The 21,515-nt window shown below is 43.4% G+C and overlaps 1 non-coding gene across 1 annotated transcript; it reads left to right on the forward strand.

Annotated features, from left to right (window-relative positions):
• The first annotated feature begins 20,131 nt into the window (after positions 1-20,131).
• LOC115067146 lies at positions 20,132-20,234 on the forward strand. Its single transcript, XR_003846579.1, has one exon. It is a non-coding gene; the product is annotated as a U6 spliceosomal RNA (small nuclear RNA).
• The last annotated feature ends 1,281 nt before the right edge of the window (positions 20,235-21,515 follow it).

Genomic DNA, 21,515 nt, shown 5'->3' on the forward strand with positions numbered 1-21,515 from the left:
CAGACAGTTTGGTTTTTAACTCCTCTTTCCTGGAATTTGATAACTGGCTTAAAGGCACCCTGATGAAGGGAATTGAAAACAAAATCACACACGGTTTCGGGGATACCAATTTATTGGTTTTGTAATTTTCCTCCCCTGCTTCCTACCTCCCAGGCTTTTAAGCATCATTCAGCTTTGGGAATGGTCTTTAAATAAGGTCATACGGGGCTAGAGATGGCTCAACAGTTAAGAGCACTTGCTCTTGCAGAGGGCCCAATTTCAGTTCCCAGCATCCATGTCAGGCAGCTCACAACCACATGTAACCCCAGTTTCTGGAGATCCAACACTCTCTTCTGGCCTCTGCAGAAATGCACACACACATGCATACACACACACATGAATAAAGGATTTTAGATGAGGGGTCATAGAGTCCTAACAAAAATGAAGCCAGGGTGGGAGGCTGGAGAAATGGCTCAGCGGTTAAGAACACTGTCTGCTCCTGCAGAGGACCCAGGTATGATTCCCAGCATCTATACGGCAGCTAACAACCATCCGTAACTCCAGTTCCAGGGGAATCTGAAGCCCTCTTCTGACCTTGGTGGGCATTGCACAACATGGGTGCAGTTACATACATGCAGGCAATACATTCTTACACATAAAATAAAAATCATAAAGTATTTTTAAATGAAATAGGGTTTGGGGAAATGGCTCAGTGTGTGAAATATTTACTGTGCAAGCATAAGGACCTGAGTTTAGATCCCCAGCACCGATATGAAAGTCTGATACAGTGTACTCCAGTACTGTGGTGATCAGAGAGAAGTGGCTCCCAGGAGATCTTTGGCCAACCAGTCTAGCCAAAATGGTACGTTCCAGGTTCAAGGCGAGAGCCTGTTTCTAGAAAATAAGGTGAAGAATGACTGAGGAAGACACTAGAGGTTAACCTCTGCTCTCCACAAGAGGGCACAGGTGAGGGCACCTGTGCACATAGGTGTATGCACACACTAAAATGGACATTTGGTGCCTCTGGATTTGTCCATGGAGGCAATGGTTACTTTTCCTTAATTTCAACCATTGTGGTTTCTGTTTTTGTATTCCAAATCCGAGCTTCTCCAAGGTCAAACTTTACAGATATAAATTTCATCAAGATAATTTGATCCCTATGTCCATTTTTAACTGATAGGAATTTTCACCGTCTGCCATTTCAAGTGTTGTCAATTTTATTTTTGCACTAATTCTACCAGTAATAACAATTAGAAATTGGGCAAAATTGGTTGTGTTAATCTTTTAGATAATCAGTGTGGATATTTAGTGAGCTGGGCACAAGAGCAGGGGAAGAAGAAAAGACACAGCTGTACTGTTAACTCCATAAGCAAATGAGGTTGAAAGAACAGAACTGAAATATCTCCAGCGAAGGCAGCTCAGGGCAGGGGCTCAGCACTCTGCTTCGGTTTCAGACTGCCCACCTAACTACATGGCCTCTGTTCTTCCCCCCTCACCAGTCTTTCTGGAGCTCTCCTGGCCTTGAGTCCTGGTGACAAGTCACTGGCCTAGATAAGTATAGACCCCCCTGAGCTCTTTGCTTGAGCTGATAGAAATGGAACTTTTCAGAAGGAATCCATTTTCCTTGAACCAACAAAGCAAAGCAAACTACGCCAAATTCCAAAGCATACAAATAGGTGAAGTGAAAGAGCAGATTGACCTGTTCCTGACATCTTAATCTTGTGTACTAAGAATCTGTGCAGAGCTCAGGCTGGACCTGACCAGTCCACTTCTAGAAGTTATCCTGGTCGTGTGTCCAAAGATGAACACACTCTGACCTCGTCAACAAAAAAAAAATGACAGTAAGCTAAATGTTTACCAACAGGGAAATAATACAAATGGAATATTTTTCCACTGTCTAATTCTCAGCCATAAAACAGATACTGGCAAATTTTCTGTAAAGACAGATAATAAATATCATAGATTCGTGGGCCATATGGTTTCTGTCACAGATAATCAGTCTTGTCATTGTAGCGTAAAGACATCCACAGACAATACGTAAAGGAATGGACATGGATGTGGTGACGTTCTAATAAAACTTATTTACAAGAAACACCACCAGGTGTATTTGGCTCAGGGGCCTTAGTTTGCAGACTGGCTTCAAGAGATATGGATGTGTATTGATTGACATGGAGAAGTCACCATAATATGTATTAAGGGAAAAGACAGACAGTGGTGTAGCACAGATAATATGATGCTGTTTATGTGAAATGAATATTCATATGTGTGCATATCAACAGGGAAGAGCCTGGAGGGATATTCAGCAAATAATATTGGTGGTATCTATCACCGCATGGCTGAGGATTTGTGGTGATCTTTCTACTTTACACACACACGCACACACACACACGTAATTAGAAAAAAAGCTTTTTATTAAATAAATCATACACTTTGACAAAGTCACTCCATGGTTGCTGTCAGAGTCATCACACTGGTGTGTCATGGTCACATGGATTCCAGTCAAGGGTTCCTCTGGAGCTGTATGCTAAGGCAGCCCTCCCATATCCCATTCTTTTCAGTTCTGTCCAATTAATTCCACAGATATTTCTCTGACACCTACTGTGCCAGGCATTGCTGTAACTGCTGCAGAAACATCAGTGTACAGAGCACACAAAAGTGACCACCCTCGAGAAGCTTGTGTTCTGGATGGGGAGAGAGGCAGAGAGTAAAATAAAGAAGGAAATGTATAGTATGTGTCAGACTGTGGGAGCTGGGCAGGAGGGTGAGGGGATCAAAGTGGTGGGTGGGACGGGCTTGCCATTGGGTTTTTGTTGTTGTTTGTTTGTTTTTGAGAGAGTCTCATGTAGCTCAGTTTGGCCTCAAACTCAAAATCCCCAAGGATGACCATGAACCCCTGATCCTCCAGCCTCCACCTCCCAACTGCTGGTATTATAGGCTGAGCTGCAGTACCTGGCAGTCATTTCCATCTTAGTCAGATCAGGCCTTATGGGGTGGGGGGTGGTCAGGAAACTGTAATCAAGCATCCACTTGAAAGAGAGCAGGAAGGGAACCCTTGCTGATGTTTAGGGAAGAGTACTCTAGATGGGGTACAGTGGGGACACAGGCCCTGAGGTGAACTGCCTGGTGGTTTTGAGCAGCAGCAAGGTGGTCCATGAGATGGGAATAGAAGGAGGGAGGTTGCAAGGGAGAGAGGAAGCAGTAGCAGGTGAACACGCACGGTAGGAGCACAGAACACGGTTGCATACAAGTCATAGTAAGGACCTTGGCCTGTGCTCTCAATGAATTCATAGCCAGTGCAGTGTTTTAGAGTAGAGCAGCGATGCACTTTGGTTTACATATTTATTTAAAGAGCCACTCTGGATGTTGCTTCTAAATTAGGCTACCAGGCACCAGGGAACCTGTCTCCCCATTGGCTTGTACAAGCCTGGAGGCTAGCAGTGGTTCAGTGTCTGCCCCCATTCTAGCACATTTTCTGACAGGAGGAACAGAGGCTTCTTTACTGAAGGAAGAAGACAGGCAGAGCAAATACCACCTTGTGTAAAAGAGGAAAAACTAGACTGTAGGGGTCTTAAATGATGGTCCTGACCAGAATTGATCCAGCTCTAGAACAGACCTTTCCAATTCCCAGGTCACAAGGTTCCTTCTGCCCCAGAGCACAAAACAGACATTGCTTATAAAACAAGGGGGAAGTGAGGGCTGGGAAGACAGCTCCATCGGTCATTCAGCCTGCTGCCCAGGCATGAGGACCTCTGCAGAACCTCAGCATGCACGTAAGCCAGACCCACAGTAGTGTAATCTCAGCACTGGAGAGGCAGAAATGGGAGGACCAGTCTAGTGAAAACGGTGAGCTGCAGGTTCTGTGAGAGAGAGACCCTGTCTCAAAAAATAAAATGGAGAGTAATTAAGAAAAATATTTGGTGTCAGCCCCTGGCTTTACACACATGCACACTCATAAAGTGAATGGAGACAGTGTCTTGGGTTAAATTCTGCAGACTTCTATTACAGGATAAGGCATATAATGATCTTAATAATAGCTAATGTTATGCTAAAGCTGTATATGAACATCTCGAGATCCCCTATGTAGTGTTGCTTAAAAAAGAAAGGCTGAAACCAGCCTTTAGCACAATGCTCACGTGTTTCGTACATGAGCTCATAGGAAAGGTGATCAACGCATGCGAATGATATTCTCAACAGCAGTATTTAAAGGAGCTTTGTTCTTTGCTGAATTGTTCACATTTTGTGCAATGAGAATGTAAAAACAGAAGAATTGTTTTAAATGTTTGATGTTAGAACGATGCCATTAGGCAGTGTTCACATGCCCTTCGAAGCCTCACAGCACCTGTTGCTCAGCTGTTTCTCTGTAAATTCTTACAGGGCAAGGATTCATTTTTATTCATTGTTGTCTGCCCAGCATGTGGAACATGCCACAAAGTAGGTGTTGAGCAGGCCTTGTGAACTGAACACAAGTGCTTTTTGTGAGCTGTAGTCTATGGACACTTCGGTAGACATCTGGGAGGCCTTGCTGACACAGGTTTAGCTGACAAGAGCTTCAGCTCTTGCCTGTTGAGAGTTGCTATAGCACTCAGGAGCCCAGTGAGTAAGGAAAGTTTGATGCTACCTAAATGGTCAGTTTGCAGATCGTGGTGCCTAGTCTTGGTTAGCTCTTCACAAAAATGGGCATTTCCATAGACAAGTTCTAGAGAAGGATCAGTGATATGACAACTTTGATAATATTGTAATCTAGCTTTGGGTTTCTTTTCAAAAGTTTATTTATTTAAAATCTTTCAATATAATTAGCAATGCTAATAAAATATTTCAAAATTTGAAAACTAAAGGAAAACAGTCTTCTGAGATAGAGACTGGGGAAAAAATATTTATTTGTTTTTATTTTATGTGTCTAAGTGTTTGCATGATTGTCTGCATGTATATCACATGTGTGCCTGCTGCCCATGGAGGTCAGAATAGGGCATTGGATCTCCTGGAAATGAAGTTACGGATGGTTGTTTACTGCTATGTGGGTGCTGAGAACTGACCCCAGGACTTCTGCAAGAGCAGCTAGTGCTCTTAACCACTGAGCTATCTTTCCAGCCCCTAGCTTTCGGGTTTTAATGATAGTTGCCATGACTGGTGGGTAGCTTGAATAATTTATTTTTCTATTCTTTTTTCCCTAGCACTGAGGATTGAACTCCAACACTGAGCTCTGTCCCAAGCCTTTCTTTTTACTTTTTCCTTTCAAAAACGATCTCACTAAGTTGCCTAGACTAGCCTTGAACTTACTCTATATCCCAGACAAACCTTCAGTTTAGGCTCCCCCAGCCTCAGCCTCCCAAATATCTGAGATTACAGGCCTGCGCCATCATGGTGCGCAGTCTCTCAAAGCCAGTATCTAGAGGTCCATTTGCCCAATGCAGTCAGTTGCCTGATGAGTCAAACTCCTGGAAAACTGCCAGCTTTTCCTCCCTAAATCACTTGCTTAGGTCTGAATCATTATAGAAAAATAATTAGGACTTACTGGCCTTGAGCCATCAAGCTAAAATTAATAACTTTTTTTTTTTTGGTCTTTTTGAAGCAGGGTCTCCCTGTAGCCCCAGCTGTCCTGGAACTCACTATGTAGACCAGGCTGGCCTTAAACTCACAGAGATTCACCTGCCTCTGCCTCCCAAGTGCTGGGACTACAGGTGTGCGCTACCACACCCGGCTAAAATTAATAACTTTAAAAAATGGTTCCATTCCCATTTTTCCTCGTGACTGCTTAAATCAAGTTCTAGTCATGAGCAAGCAGGTTATCACCCATAATTTTAGGGATAATTTTTTTCATCTTTATTCACTTAGCAGACCACAGTTTTGCAGAATGCTTTTTTGCATGTTTGCATAGGGTTTGAACTTACAAATCACCACACTGAAAACCACTGTGCAATGGGCACACATTGAGTTGATTCCAGCTTTTCAATGACATTTAATTAAACAAAGAAATGATTGCCTGTCTGGCTCCATCCACTCACTACAAGCAAATGTGCAGCTTCTTCTCCCAGACTCGTTTACCTACACATTTTCTGTTTTAAGTTTTAAAATATTTAATTTCTAAGGAAGAATTCATATCCTCCAGGTGAATGTGGTGATCTGATACATTATGTAGTGATTACCACATTCAAATTAATACCACATTCGACATTGCCCTTGCTGGACATGAGATGTTCAGAACTTGTATAACTGAAAGTTTGTATCCTTAGTCCTTTAACATAATGTCTTCCAGCTCCATCAAGGTTGTCATAAACAGCAAGATTTCCTCCTTTTCTTAATAGAGTAGTAACTCTTACTGTTCAAGGAAAAAGAAATTGCAAATATCCTATTCATCCTGAATGGACACAAGTCTTGGCTATTTGATAACACTGTACCAAATACAGCAATAAAGTTACCTCTTCTCCATACTGATTCACTGATAGATGCCCAAATGTGGAATTGCTGGGCCACACAATAGCTTGTTTTTAATGTCTTGAGGACACCCCGTAACGGATTAGCAATTCCTTTAACCGCATATAGAAGTTATCTTCTCCACATCCTCACCAGCACTTGTTACCTCCTATCTTGATACCAGCCATCCTGCTGGATGGGAGGTGAACACTTACTGTGATATTTGACTTGTGTTCCCTCAGTGATTCTTGTGCTAAGGATCAGTTGTAAAACACACTAGGGTTAGCCAAGCTACCATCTTCAGCAGATCAGCTGTGCCTGCTTGTAAGAGTCTGTATCAGGCTTGTTGACAACATTCCCCAACAGAAGGAGAGGGTGCAGAGGGTCATTAAACCCTCACCTGAGGTTCTAGCTACTTCCCAGATGTTTGTGTGCAATTCTGACCTAATTGATCTGGGGCTTTGGAGGTACTAAAGTATAGAGGCTCTGGAAGATTAATGGAAGGGAGCTCTATCTATACAGCTATGAGGAAGTCATCATCCATGCTGGGGAGCTGCTTTGAGGTCACCATTTTGCGCTGGTCAGTAACCCCTCACTCATGCCAACTGAGCAGACTCATTGGCTCCTGTGACAGCCAATCCTGGTTGTCAACTTGACACACGTGGGAAAAGAAAATCTCAGTTGTGGAATCCCCTCCATCACACTAGCCTGTGAGAATGCCTGTGGGGGCAATTTCTTGATTGTTAATTGATATAGGTGGGCCCAGCCCACTGTGGGCAGTGCCATCCCTCGGCAGGTGAGCCTGGGTTAGATAGGAAAGGTAGCTGAGCAAGCCAGGGGAAGCAAGCCAGTCAACAGAATTCCTCCATGGTCTCTACTTTAATTCCTGCCTCCAGCATCTTGCCTTGAGCTTCTGCCCAGGCTTCCCTTGATGAAGGACTGTAACTTATAAGCTAAAATAAACCCTTTCCTCTCCAAGTTGCTTTTGGTCAGTCTTTTAACAAAGAAGCAAACTAAAATAGGTGTCAGGTGGACTTTAGTGGAATTGTATTTTAGTTTGTTATTGGAAACACAGCAGGCATGTTAGAAGTTGTTTCTGTCTCCCTGGGAGGAGTTCTCAAAACAGCATCTTTTCATAAACCTGAAGGCCACTTCCTGTCTTTTCAGAAAGCCGATAAGGTCTTTTGCACACATCTAAAGCAGAATATTTGGTTTGGTTTATTGTTTTTAAATATTGAGCTGTATGGGCCTTCATGTATTTGGGATAGTAACTCCTTATCAAATACGTGATTTGCAAGTGTTTTCTCCCTTTCTGCAGGTTGACTTTGCAAGCTAAGAGGCATTTTCCCTCTGCTGTCTTCTAATAAGAGTCTTATGACTTGAAGTTTTACATTTAAGTCCTTGAACCGTTTTGAGTAAATTTGTGTGTATGATAGATAAGGGTTCAATTTCAGTCTCTATGTGTTGTGTGTCTCTGTGTATTGTGTGTCTGTGTGTGTATGTGTTTGTGCACATGCGAGTGCACACCACAGTGCACATGTGAAGGTCAGAGGACAATTTGAGACTTAGTTCCTTCTTTCTACCATGTGGATTCTAAGGATCAAACTCAGGTAGTCAGCTTTGGCTACAAGTGCTTTTACCAGCTGAGCCATCTTGCCTGCCCAGTTTCTGTTTTTTCGCATGTGGATAGCCATTGTTTCCCAGTACCATTTATTGAAGTGACCACCTTTTTCCTCATTATGCAGTTTTTGGCACCTTTGTCAAATATTAGTTGGCAGTATATGCATGTTTTCATTTTCTTGGGCCCTCAATTCTATTCCCTTGGTCTCTTTGTGTGTTTTTATGCCAGTTCCAAACTGTTTTGATTACTACAGCTTCTTTACATGGTTTGAAACTGTAAAGGACTAAATCCCTAATAAGCAAACAGGTCACTGAGGAGTAATAAAGATGACATATTTCTGTCTTCTTTGCCTGAGACTAAGGCCTAGGGCTCCCGCTCTAGCCAGTAGGGCTCTCTTTCCAGCCCACTAGTCCAAACCAGTTCAGGTAAGACCTAGGTCAGACACCTTTTATTTGAAGCCATAAACCTATCAGTCTTTTATTCTTTAAATTGAAGTTCTAAAACCAGGGGAAGGAAAACCACTAAAGCCCTCAAAACCCCAGGCCTTCCCCAGGAAGCTTTGGATTTTTGATTTCTGAGTCCCCTTGCCACTTGTGAAGAGCTTTTCTTTGTGTGAATGTGTATAGGGATGAGTCTTTATATTTCAATAAGTTTGTCTGCCTGTTGCTCTTTGCTGGTCTGAGATTTTTCCTGCCTTTCAGTCCTTCAATTGGCAGAGAAAACCAACTCAGCTTTACCCCTAGACTGATCGTGCTGCCGAAACAATATCATGAAATGTGTGTGATGGTTAATATTATCTATCTGGCAGGGTCTGGTATCACCTAGGGGCAGGCCTCTGAGCACACCTGTGAGAGCCTTCCTCTGCACAGGCTTATGAAGGATTATCTAGAGTAGGTTAACTGAGGTGAGAAGACCCTCCCTAAAAATAGGCAGCATCTTTACTTGGACTTAGTCCTAGACTGCATAGAAAGACAAAAGCTAGTGATGAGCATGAGCCTTCATTGACCACTACTTCTAACCACAGGTGAAATGTGTCCCAAGCTCAGCACCATGCCTTCCCTGCCATGATGGTCTGTACCCTTGAACTGTAGCCAGAACAAGCCCTTCCTGAAGTTGTGTTGATCGAGTATTTTGTTGTAGAAGGAGAAAAGTAGCTCACACAGTATGGTGCTTTGCTCTTTCCCAAAACTGTTATGTCTCAGTGGGCTCTTCAGTAATCCCATAGGAACTTCAGGATTGTTACTGTCTATTTGATGAAAAATGGCATTGAATTTTGATTGGGGTTTAATGAAATCCAGAGTACTCTGGGTAGTGTGGACATTTTATACAATATTCCTCACTTCATGAACTTCCATTCATCTGTGTCCTTGATTTTTTTTTTCCATCAGTGTCCTATAGAGTCAACGTGCAGCTCTTCAACTTCTGTGGTTAAATTTATTCCTGTGTTTTTATATTTTTTCTAGTCCAGCCCAGTTTCAGGTCATATTGGGAACCCAAAAACTTGGTCCTGATGCCAGGAGGACTTATTCCCTGCCCCCCCTTATCTGGGGCCATAGCTAAATACATGCACGCTTGTTTCCTGACTTTTTTGATGCCCCATCATGCAAGTTAAACTCTGCTGTGGAGTAGGTAGAGACAGACAGACTGGCTTCTCCCAGTTTTGGCCAAAACTATAAATAAATCTCTTTTTCTCTTTTATTTTTTTATGTTTCAGGCAAGCACCAGACCCAGAGTTAAGGTCTTTCAGGCCACAGGTTCCAGTAGTACTGATGGCTTTGTCATGGGGTTGGTTTCATATTTTTCTTTTTCAGATCATTCTTTGTTATTTTAAATTATATTTTCAAATTTCAATTTCTGATTCTTTGCTAGTACACAGAAATACAACTTGTGTGGGGTGTGTGTGTGTGTGTGTGTGTGTGTGTTGTATGAATGTGTGTGCACACGTGTGTGCAGGTATGTTCCCCTATGGATTGTACATGGAGGCCAGAGATCAATGTTGGGTGCCTTCCTCTACTGCTCTCTACCTCAAGTGGTTGTTGTCATTTGGGGCTTTGGTTTTTGTTTTGTTTTGAGATGGGGTCTTCCTGTAGCTCCAGCTAGCCTAGAACTCACTATGTAGACCAGGTTGGCCTCAATCTCACAGAGATCTGCCTGCCTGTACCTTCTGAGTGCTGGGATCAAATGTAAACGCCACCATGCCTGGCCTCTAACTCAGTTTTTGAGACTGGGTCTTTACTGACTGAACTTATAGCTCTCCATTTCTGCTCCATGGATCCTCCTGCATCTGGCCCCTCATTCGCCCAAAGCCTCAGTGCTGGGGTTATGGATGCACACTGCCATGCCTGTGGGTGCTGGGGATCTGAAGTGAGGTCCTCATGTTTGTGCAGCAAGTGCTTTATTCACTGCACCATCTCCCAACTCCACAACTTTTTTTTTTTTTTTACATTGATCTTTAATCCTGGAACCTTAGGTAAATTTTGTTATTACTTCTGTTCACTTTTTCGTATATTGCAGAGAATGACTGTAGAGATCCTTTTGCCTTTTCCCCACTCTTAATGCTTTCTTTTCTGGTTGGATGGTGTGTAGCAGACCCTCCAGGGGAAGACTAAGGACCAGTGCTGAAAGGCATCCTTGTCTTGCTCCGGATCACAGAAAGTGTTTAGTCTCTTCCCATCAAGTCTGATGGTAGCAGTATGTTCTACGGATTCCTCTTATTAGTCACAGGAAATTTTCTTCTGTGCTTAATTTGCTGAGTTTGTATGAATAATAATAGGTGCTAAAAAAATTTTTTTTGAGACAGGGACTCATTGTGTATCCCTGGCTGGTCTGAAACTCACTGTGTAGACCAGACTGGACTCGAACTCACAGAGTGCTGCCTGCTTTTAAGAGTGTGCCACCATGCCTGGCAAGTGTTAGATTTTTTCCAAGTGTTTTTCTTGTGTCTGATAGGAAGTGCATGTGGTTTTTCTTTTTTCATTCACATGGAGGTTAGTTTTTATTTATTTCCAGTGTTCAATCTTCCTGCATTCCTGTGGAAAATTCCAAATGGCAATCCTGTAATATTCTTTTTAGATAATTCTGGATTGGACTTACTAAAATTTTAATCTATTTTTTCAATGTTCAGGGAGGATATAGATGTCTTTTTTTAATCCAACCTTTGCATGGATTTGGTCTCAGGGTAATTCTGGTCTATTAGAAAGATTCCTACTTCAATTTTCTGGAATAGTGTGTATAGCAGCTAGTATTATTTCTTCCTTAAATGTTTGCTGAAACTTACCAGTGAAGTGATCTAAGTTTGCAGGTTTCCTTGTGGAAAGAATTTTGACTATAAATTGAATGTCTTTAAAAATGTAAGGCTATTTTCTTCATCTGTTTCTTCTTGACTGAGCCTTTAGTATTTAGTACATTTTAGAAAATTTGTTAACTTCATCTTAATGGGAAAATGTATAGGCTCAAAGCTTTAAAATAACATTGTCTCAGCATTTTAATGGGTGTCCTCCCTCTCATTCCCAGTGTCAGTTAGTTTGGGTCATCTCTCTTTTCCTAATTAGTCTGGCTGGAGATTTTTATTTTTCTTGGAAATGAACCAGCTTCATTCATCTTGGTTGAATTTTTGTTTTGTTTTTTGTTTTGTTTTGTTGTTTTCTATTTCATCGACTTCTATTCTGAACTTTATTTCCTATTGCCTGCTTACCTTGGGCTTAATTTGCATTTGGGCTTTTAGAAAATTAATTTAAGATGGCTGTTGAGGTAATTGCTTTGAGTCTTTCTTTTGTGATAGAGACCCAAGGTGCTGTAAACTTTCTCCAGAGCACCTTGTGAGTGGCAGCTCACAGACCCTTGCATGCTGTGTTTTTGTTTTCATTCGGCTGGAAATACTTCCTAATTCCCCTTTGTATTTCACTTTTGGTCAATGGGTTACTTAGAAGTGTTATTCATTTTCTAACAGTTGAGTGCTTTCCAGGTATTTTTCTGTTGCAGGTTTCTAAATTAATTGCTTTGTACTCAAAGAACACACCTGTATCACCTGGATCTTTGTACATTTACTGAGATTGTTTTATGGCTCAGAATGTCTGTACTGGAAAATAATGTGCATCCCGGTGTTCTTGGGGGCAGGGGGATGTTCATTAAGACAGGTGTGGAGATAGTCAATTCATGTTCACTGGCCAAAGTGAAAAGAAAGACTGTCCTCTTACTTGAATAGTGTGTAAGAGGTGAAACAGGAAGGTTGCATTGCAGATGGGTCCCTTAGGCCTAGGCAATTCATAGACAATGTCTGTGTGTGACCAGTTGTGGTACTTGGTATTGGTCTCTGACTGCTGCAAAATGAGCTTCTTTGATGAGTGGTGACTGGGATATTTGCCTGTAAATATAAGGATACATATTTTGCACATAGTAAGAAAAAGCTCCAACTCCCCAAGTGTTCCATTCCTCACCCACACCTACCCCATGTGCTTAGAAGGCAGGGGCAGGAGAATTGCAAGCTTAAACTCAACTTGGGCTACATTGAGAGCTCCAGGCCAGCTTGGGTAACAAGAGTAAGATCCTATCTCAAAAACAAAACAAAGTAAAAATGGGGTGGAGGGGGAGATCCTGGCAATTTCTGCTGTTTGCAGTCCTGCAGTAGAGGAGGGGCAAGGGAAAGACTTAGAATGGGAAAAATAACAAACATTGAATTACAGTGGATAAAGGTGTCTTCAGGCCCCTGGAAAGGTGGTCTTAGCTGAGGCATCTGAAAAAGGCTGTCTAAATGGAATTGCCTGGGTCAAGAATGGAGACAGGGGTAGGGTGGGCAAGCAGTCCTTGACTGGGTCTCCCTCGGGGACTGCCCGAATGGCTATGCAAGGTCTGGGGAGGGCAGCTTTCCTGGGCAGTCCAGGGAGATTCCCTGATGGCCAGGTATGTAGGGTCAAGCCTCTGCAGTGGCCTGTGACTGACCCTGAACATTTAACTGAAGGGTTTGGCCCAGAGCCTTGTCCTTAGTCACTACAATATCCTTTCAACTAGTGCATGATGGTATATACTTGCTGAAATTCTTACTTTTAACCTACATGGGCATCAAGTTACTTGTTTATTCGGTCAGACAGTCTGCAATTTAACTGGGCTATTTGGAGTAGCTGTTAGTTTTCCATCATATGGCAAATACTTGGGAGAAACAGTTTAAAGGAGGAAAGAATTGTTTAGGTTCACAGTTTCAGAGGTTTTACTCCACTGTTTGCTGGCTGTATTGCTTTTAGGCTGTGGTCAAGCAGAACATTACCATGGCAGGAGCCTATAGCAGAGGCCACTCCCCTGATGATGGCCAGGAATGGGGGAGAGAGTGAGGGTGTAGGGGAGAGGTATGGATGCCCAAGGCAGAAGAAGGGTGGAGAATAGGTCTCCAAGGCCTCCTAAAGGCTTTTCAAAATTAGCATATGAAAAAAGTAAATTGGCAAAGTGAAAAGCTGTGACCAATAGCTAATTACAATACTGAAACACACAGCCCTGGGAGAGAGTTAGAAACTAGTGAGACATGTTGACACATGAAGTAGTATGGAGAGCTACATGGAATAGATACAGCACACATGGAAAAGCCCAGAGTATAGCAGATGAGACAAAAAGCCTGTGCTGAGGTAACAAAAACTCTTTATACTGTGGGGCCTTTGCACTACTAAAGTTTCTTTTTGCTCCAGCCCATTCTCCACCCCCTTGGAATTGTACTGTCTCTTAACAAACTGTCTCCACTTTTGTGGCATCTCTGTGTCTCTGTTCAGTTCTTTGTTGGGGAGCACAAGAACGCGGAACCCTTCTGCAGTTGTGTTCCAAACCCTGGTAACAGTGACTATCACACCCTTCAAAGTCACAGCTTCACCTAGGTCCCAATAGCCCATTCAGCTACGAACTCATCAATGGGTTATGAGCGTGTCAGAGTCCTCATGATCCAACCACTTCACAAAAGCCCTGTCTCTAAACATAGGGAGTCAGGCCTTCAACATGTGAATGAAAGCTTGCAGAGATAAACTGCACCTCCTACTGAAACTTTTGCAAGGCTGATTAACTGATAGACTTCAATGATCGTGGCAAGGTTGGAACGTTGCGTGTCCAGAGCTCCATTATAATTTCTCTTGGGCTATATTTTAGACCCTTCCTTACCCATCTCTATGTCATACCTAACATCCTGTCACTAACAACAACTAAAACATTTTAGAATGTATTAACTTAGCAAAACCTTAGTTTCCACCAACCAAAAGGCAAAGAACGCCATCAGCTAGAATTGAGGCCAGAGCGGAGGCTTCCCCACTTCCTCCACTCCACCTACCTAATAGTTTCACCACTGTATTTTAAAACTGTCTTGATTTATAATTTTCCTTGCTCTGTTACTGTAAAAACTTTATCAAACTGTTACCATGTTGGAACATAGATTTGGGGGTTACCTGAATCTGTGTTCCTAGGTCATGGTCACTTACATTTGTCTTCAGAATAAATTATTTCTTATCCCCTTTGAGGTAAGAGTTGTTTTTTGCATAAGTTAAACATATGAGCCTTGTTTCTATTTTCTTCTCCTCCCCTCTTGGGATACCTACGGGCCCATGCCATCTGAGGTCCCAGACAAACTGACAAAATACTTCTATTTTGGGTTTTACATAGTTTATCACATCCAGGAAAGGGTGACTTATAAAGGCATGAGTTCTCATAGGCTTATATTTGAAACACCCACCACCAGCTTGTCCTGCCCCTCCATCAGCTTTTTGCACACTGCCTTGCCCCTCTAGCCATCTCACCCCAAGGTCCAAGTGCCGACTCATCCCTCTCACTGTTCATTGCTCTATTCCCCATGCTCAAGTAGTGGTGGCTCCTCCTCTTCATGCAACTGATTGGGTGGAAGAGGTGATAGGCTTCTACCTGCTTGACTCCTTCCGCAGAGTGTGGGAAGGAGGCGGGACAATAGCTTGTGTCATAGTGGTAGGTAGGAGGAACTTCAAGTTACAAGTTCCTTGGGGATGTTTACATTTAAGTAGAATGGGTGGCTTAACTCTTTCATCTTCATATTTGTTCCATCTGTGCATTGTCCCTGTTTTCTTTGGGTCTTCTGATTTGTTTAGGTTTCTTGAATTAATATTTTTCTTGTTAAAAAATATTTTTTATTTGTTTGAGTGTTTTGCTTGTATGTATGTAAGTACACCACATGTGTGCAATGACCACAGATGCCAGAAGAGGGTGTCAGGTCCCCTAGAACTGGAGTTATGGATAGTTGTTAGTCACCACGTGGGTGCTGGGAATTGACCCCAGGCCCTCTGGAAGAACAGCAAGTGTTCTTAACCACGGAGCCATCTCTCCAGCTCCTATTTTTCTTTCTGTTTTAGCTCCTTTATAGACTTATTAGCTTTAACTCTTTGTTTTAGAATTTTACTGGGCACATTCACCTGTTAAACTTCTGTAAGTTTGGCCTAAACTTGAATCTATACATGGGTGATAAAATTTGGCCCAAAGCAAATTTTGTACAGAGTTAACTATTTTAGTTTGGTGTCACCATGCCACAAACATAGGCAAACACATTTGTATTTTTCCTCAATGTCAGAATTTATTGAACAAGGTTTAAAAGCTTCAATGGCTGCAACATGCCACTGCCTCAGTAATCTAGACAAGGGGAATACAGGCTCTTTTATTCCAATCTTTTGTATTTCGTTTTGTTTCCTTTCAGACAGGGTCTCCTTATAGTTCCAGCTAGTCTGGAACTCACTGTGTAGATCAGGTTAACCTCAGTCTCATAGAGATTTGCCTCCTGACTGCTGTGATTAAAGGCATGTACCGCCACACCCAGCCTTTATTCCAATCTTAATTACTAACATTAACTCACATCACATATCACACAACACATAGTAAAAATATCTGTACAAAAATTAAAGACACTTACAGCAGAGATCAAGAGGTTTAGAAGTGGGCTCAGGGATCTAAGTATTTAAGATAACGAACCCAGACTAACCTCCAGAAGAAGCTGTTGCTGTAGAGATCAGGCCATGGGAGGCTCAGGTGTGAAAGTGAAGATTAGTCAGCTGCAAAGACAAAAAGGCAGAACTGAATTGGATCAGGAAGCATCGGGTCAGGACCAGATGGATGAGCAGTCTAGTTGGCTTCATCAACAGTGTGGGACTGAACTAAACTGAAGCCCCAGGGACAGTCAGGAGTTTTCTGCCTTATGAGTCCTTCACACACATATCAGGACTCTGATGATAAGGTTGGTGTGGGACCATCGTCATCATAGTGCTAGGAGTCCACCACTTTATGGGGTCCAGGTGAATTACACCTTTTCCTTGGTCTGGCATGTCTGATAAGTTCTTGGGCCTGGTTTCCCTGATACAAGTTTAATATGCCCATGTGCCGCTACAGTTTCAATTCACCCTGATAAATGGCTTATTCCTGAGCATACCTATACATTTATCAGTCTGTGCTGCATGGGTGGTGCCTGGCAGATGCTGCTGTTTATTTGTCTACCCAGAAGTTCAATTATCTTTCACCCTCAAAATGGAATCAAAAGCTTCTTGTAAAATGGAGCCTCTCAGGGCATGGAAGAGCCTGAAAAATCAGTTTTACACAATATGGAGTAACTTAGAGAAGTGTATAGCAACTCAATACTTGGTATGTATTCACATTGTTCCCTAACTTTGTAATTAAGCAACTTGTTTCAGCCAATCACAACAGCTGAGAATCAGTCAGTCACAGGCTGCCAGCTGTTTAGACCATGCCCACATGCAACCAATCAGGCTGTTTCTCTATATCAGGTTGTTTCTATATATTGCTGCCTTTACAGGCTATACATAAAATCTTCACAAGTGGTGCGGCAAATATTACAAACCTTCAGCCCGTGGCTGCCTGGTTCCAAGAACCTGTTTTTTGTAAACTTTGTTAAATGTAACTGGCCTCAGTTTTTCTTTCAACACATCTTTATCTTTCTGCATGACTCAGGACACTTCACAGATGACATGAGAGAACCTTTCATTAGCGTACTTCTGCTGCTCTCCCTGGGTCTCTATGTTACTTTAAAAAAAGTTTTTAAAATTTAAACATGTGGCCGGGTGTGGTGGTGCACGCCTTTAATCCCAGCACTTGGGAGGCAGAGGCAGGCAGATCTCTGTGAGTTTAAGGCCAGCCTGGTTTACATAGCAAGTTCCAGGACAGCTGGGGCTACAGGGAGAACCTGCCTCAAACAAAACAAAACAAAACAAACGTGATAATGTTGCAGTATGGGTTTTGCTGATGGGAATAACAAAATCAGTCCATCACCATCTTGGAGTAGAGATAACAGTGACATGACAACAGAATAAACAATACAGTGATAGCTAGGTCTGAAGTAATGATGATGGAGCTGTCAACATGCCTTAATAAAAGGAGTGGGGGAAGATCACTGGACCCTCACTCGGGATTCCAGCCATTACTCCCTCCACCTCTCTCCAGCTGCAAGTTTTTTTTAGGAGATGCTAGAGTAGATAGGAAATGGAAGGTTAACTGAAAGGGGGCATCCATGACACAGCTTCTATGGTGTCATCATCCATGATGGGGTGGGGCTTTGTGGTGACAAAGCTGTTTGGGGATCACCTCTGTCCTGTAAGTGACCCTTCCCCATGCTCCTATAAGTAAGCCCAAAACATTCTATTCATTCACCAGGTTGGACTTGGGTACAACTCTAATTTTGGTCTGACATTAGTGCTCCATCTGAGGTAAGTAGATTTAGTAACATCTTCCAAGGGAAAGTTAGTGCAATAGATAACCACTGTAATACCTTGTTTTTCTTGTTTTGTTTAATAGGCCAATCATCTCTTATGTCATAATTTTTATAAGATTATATATTTACCACTTTAACTTTGGTTTGTTGAGACAGTCTCACTATGGAGCGCAGGTTGTCCTTGAATTTGAAATGCTCCTGCCTCATCCTCCCAGGTTCTGGGATCATAGGTGTGCACCACCATGCCTGGCCCATCCTCACTGTTTTAAGTGTACAGCTCAGTGGTAGTAACTACATTCATGGTGTTGTGCAATCACCACCACTAATTCCAAAAGCTTTCATAGCCCAACAGAAACTCTAACTCGTTTAGGGAAGTGCAGATGCCAAACTGCACAGGTGGGCCTTTCTCTGCCTCTCCTAGCTCTTCACGGGCCTGTGCTCAACAACACTGTTGAACCCTTTTCAAATCTTTGGGACTCTCCGTGTGCAGTTCCGTGCTCCCTGGTACTCTGCCTCCATCACTGGCTCCTTTAATTTCCGAGACTCTGAACTTTGCCTCCGGGGAGTTTCTGTGCTCGACCTCAGTTTCCCCTCCCCATGCTGTAGCCTGAAAAGTGAATGAAGGAAGTAAGCAGGGGTAATTGTGGGACTCTGCTCATATCCATTTCCTAGGGATCCCTGTTCTTCACTGCGACCTGTCAAGTGTCTTAAAAGTCATATATTTTTTTCACTGTGGTTGTTTCTAGCGGAAAGATAAAATTACTATTATTCTGCCTTGGGGGCAGGTGAAAGTCACCTCTATTTATTTTGACGGAAAAGCTGCTTGTTGTAGCTGTGTAACAGCAGGGCTAACAGTTCTATGGCAAAATTCCATTTGCATCAGCTGTAAATTTGCTTATTATGACAGTTTCCCAGTGGGGGCAGTAGAGGGTTCTGAGGAAGCTGGGACTTCTACAGAGGCCTGCCATGGGGGGTGGGGGGGGGGGGTGAGGCTTCTCTGCAGTTTTCCTGGCCTTCTTCTTTAAAAACAAAAATATTATTTGGAAGGGAGGGGCCGCTGGAAAGATGGTTCAGTGGCTAAGAGCACTGGCTGCTCTTGTAGAGGACCCTGGTTCAGCTCCCAGCACCCACAGAGCAGCTAACAACCATCAGTAACTCCAGTTCCAGGGGATCCGACACCTCTTCTGACCTCCACAGGCATGGGTACACTGACATACATGCAGGCAAAGCTTCACCAGCTCCTAACCTCTGATTTAGAAAGTCAACAGTAAGAAACTAGGAACTCATAGGAAAGGTAAAAGTGCAGTATATTTTTATTTTCTTTTTTATTGTTTGAGAATTTCATACACGCATATAATGTATTTTGCTAATCATACTTTTAAAGACTAAACTATTGAACTGCAGAGCCATCTCCAAATATTTTAGCTTTCATTTCCTACAAATAAGCACAGCCTTTTGTGGGGCTACAGTATTGCTCCGCAAATCAAGAACATTTCATTGACTCAACTCCGCAGTCTAATCCTCAGACCTAAGTTTCTCCCACTGTCCCAACATTTGCGTGCGCACACGTGTGGGTGTATGTGTTGCATGATTTGTAAGTGTTCGTGTGCATGCATGCAGAGGTCAGAGGTCAATGTCAAACATCTTTATCATTCTCTTATTTTTTCTGAGCCTGGAGCTTGCCAATTTGGCAAGACCAGCTGGCTATTCCCCTGGGCTTCTGTCTTGATAGCTGGGGATTTAAACACAGATCCTCTTGCATGTAGACACTTTGCCCACTGAACCACCTCTCTGGCTCTCTAATCTTCCTCCTCCTCCTCCTCTTTGTTCTCTTCCTCCTCCCCCTCCTCTTCCTCCTCTTCCTCCTCCTCCTTCTTGTAAACCCAGTTAGAATGTGACTGCAAATTGCATGTGCTCATTTTTAATATATTTTATTTATTATTTTTATTTTATGTGTAAGAGTGTATTGCCTGCATGTACATGAGTTCACCCATGTCGTGCAATGCCGCGGAGGTCAGAAGAGGGCTTCGGATTCCCCCGGAAAAAGGACAGTTCATAGCTGCCATGTGGGTGCTGGGAATCCAGGCCCGGCCCTCTGCAAGAGCAGTCAGTGCTCTTAACCACTGAGCCATCTCTCTAGTCCCGTGTGCTCATTTTTTATTGAAGTTTTGCAAATTTTATGCAATATATTTTGATCATATTTAGGCCCCCTCCCGCATCTGTACCCTCTTATAGCCCTCCCACCAGATTTCAAGCAAGCCAACTGGGGCTACAGAGAGACGCTGCTCAAAACAAAACAGCAAGGAAGTCCAAGAAAACCCAAGGAGGTCATCCAGACTTGACAGAGGCTAAATACATGCCGAGCAAATAATGTGTGCTTCGGGACTGGTCTGGCTTTAGTCCTGAAAGAACAGTGTGGGGCGCTTGCTTCGGCAGCACACGTACCAAAATTGGAACAATTCAGAGATTAGCATGTACCCTGCACAAAGAAGACACATAAATCTGGAGCGTTCATAGACTAAAGGATCATCCGCTCCTTTAGCCTACCATTTATTCAGCGGGTATGCATCAAGCACCGTCATGTGCCAAGGCTTCTCAGCAGTGTTTAAGACAAGCATGGAGGGGCATAGTGGCACAGGCCTGGAGTCCCACCTACTCAGGAGCTGAGGCAGGAGGATCTCCTGTTCAAGGTCAGCCTGGACAATTTAGTGAGACCATGTCTCAATATAAAAGTATTTTGTTTTTAAGGCTAGGAATGTAGCTCATTGGTAGAGTACTTGTCTAGCATGCATTAGGCCCTTCAGAGGCCCAAGGCCCATTCTGGAAGGTCACAGCAGTAACCCAGGGAGAGCCAGGCTCCAGAGGAGCAGCACAGGTTGGGATGTGTTGGGGCAGGGCTGGCAGTGTTTGCTTGTGGATCAGCTGTGGGAAAAGATGCAGATGCTTTAGGTGTATCATCTAGATTCATCCCTAACTATGGTCATTTCTGAGTAGTACAGAAGCCAGGGAGGCTTCCCCCACATCCTGTGACTACTGAGGAGGCAGTAGGCAGTACCGGAAGGGTCTGACTGTGGCTCTTGGGGGTTCTCGGCAGAGGAGCCTGGAAGCTTCGGGGATGGGAGAGACAGACAGGAGATGTAGGGCAGGGAATGGAGGACAGGAGGGGAGGACCCAGGCTCCATCTGGCTGAGCCTCTCCCATCGATGCCAGGATAATGATGATTTCAGACCTCCCTCATTCTTGTTACTGGATTCCCATGTTCTTCCCCCAGACTTGGAGCACTGAGGTCCAAGCACCACATCTCCTTCCATATCTATAGAAGGACCCAGTCCCACTGGCATCTTTCAGCCACACCCCCAACCCCCCAGTTTTGAAGTATCTGGGTGGCACTTGGCAGGGGGTGCCCTCAGGGCAGTTGGTCTCCTTTGGCAAATGAGAAAACTTGGCTGTGTTTCCTGGTCATTGGCAGCTAAGGGTCCTCTTGAGAAATGAGTGTTGTCCATTCCACCACAGTCCCCGCAGTTTCCCTTCACCTCCACAACTACAAGGACAACTTCCATCTACCCTGCTGCAACTTTCCCAAACACTGAGGAGCATGCCTCTGAACCCAAGTCTGTTGCACAAGAAGCAGAAAAGAAAACTAAATGCCTTGGTGCTTGTGACCGGATGTTCCCATTTTCAAATGTCTGGTTTCTCCCCCTCTCAACCTCACAAAGGCACAAGAACGGTGGGGTGTAGTTCGGCTGGTAGAGTGCCTAGCATATGCAAAGCCCCGGGTTTGATTCCCAGCACTGCATAAACCAG

This window comes from Nannospalax galili, unplaced genomic scaffold (genome assembly GCF_000622305.1).
Source record: "Nannospalax galili isolate Female #2095 unplaced genomic scaffold, S.galili_v1.0 scaffold364, whole genome shotgun sequence".
In the NCBI taxonomy this organism is placed as follows: Eukaryota; Metazoa; Chordata; class Mammalia; order Rodentia; family Spalacidae; genus Nannospalax; species Nannospalax galili.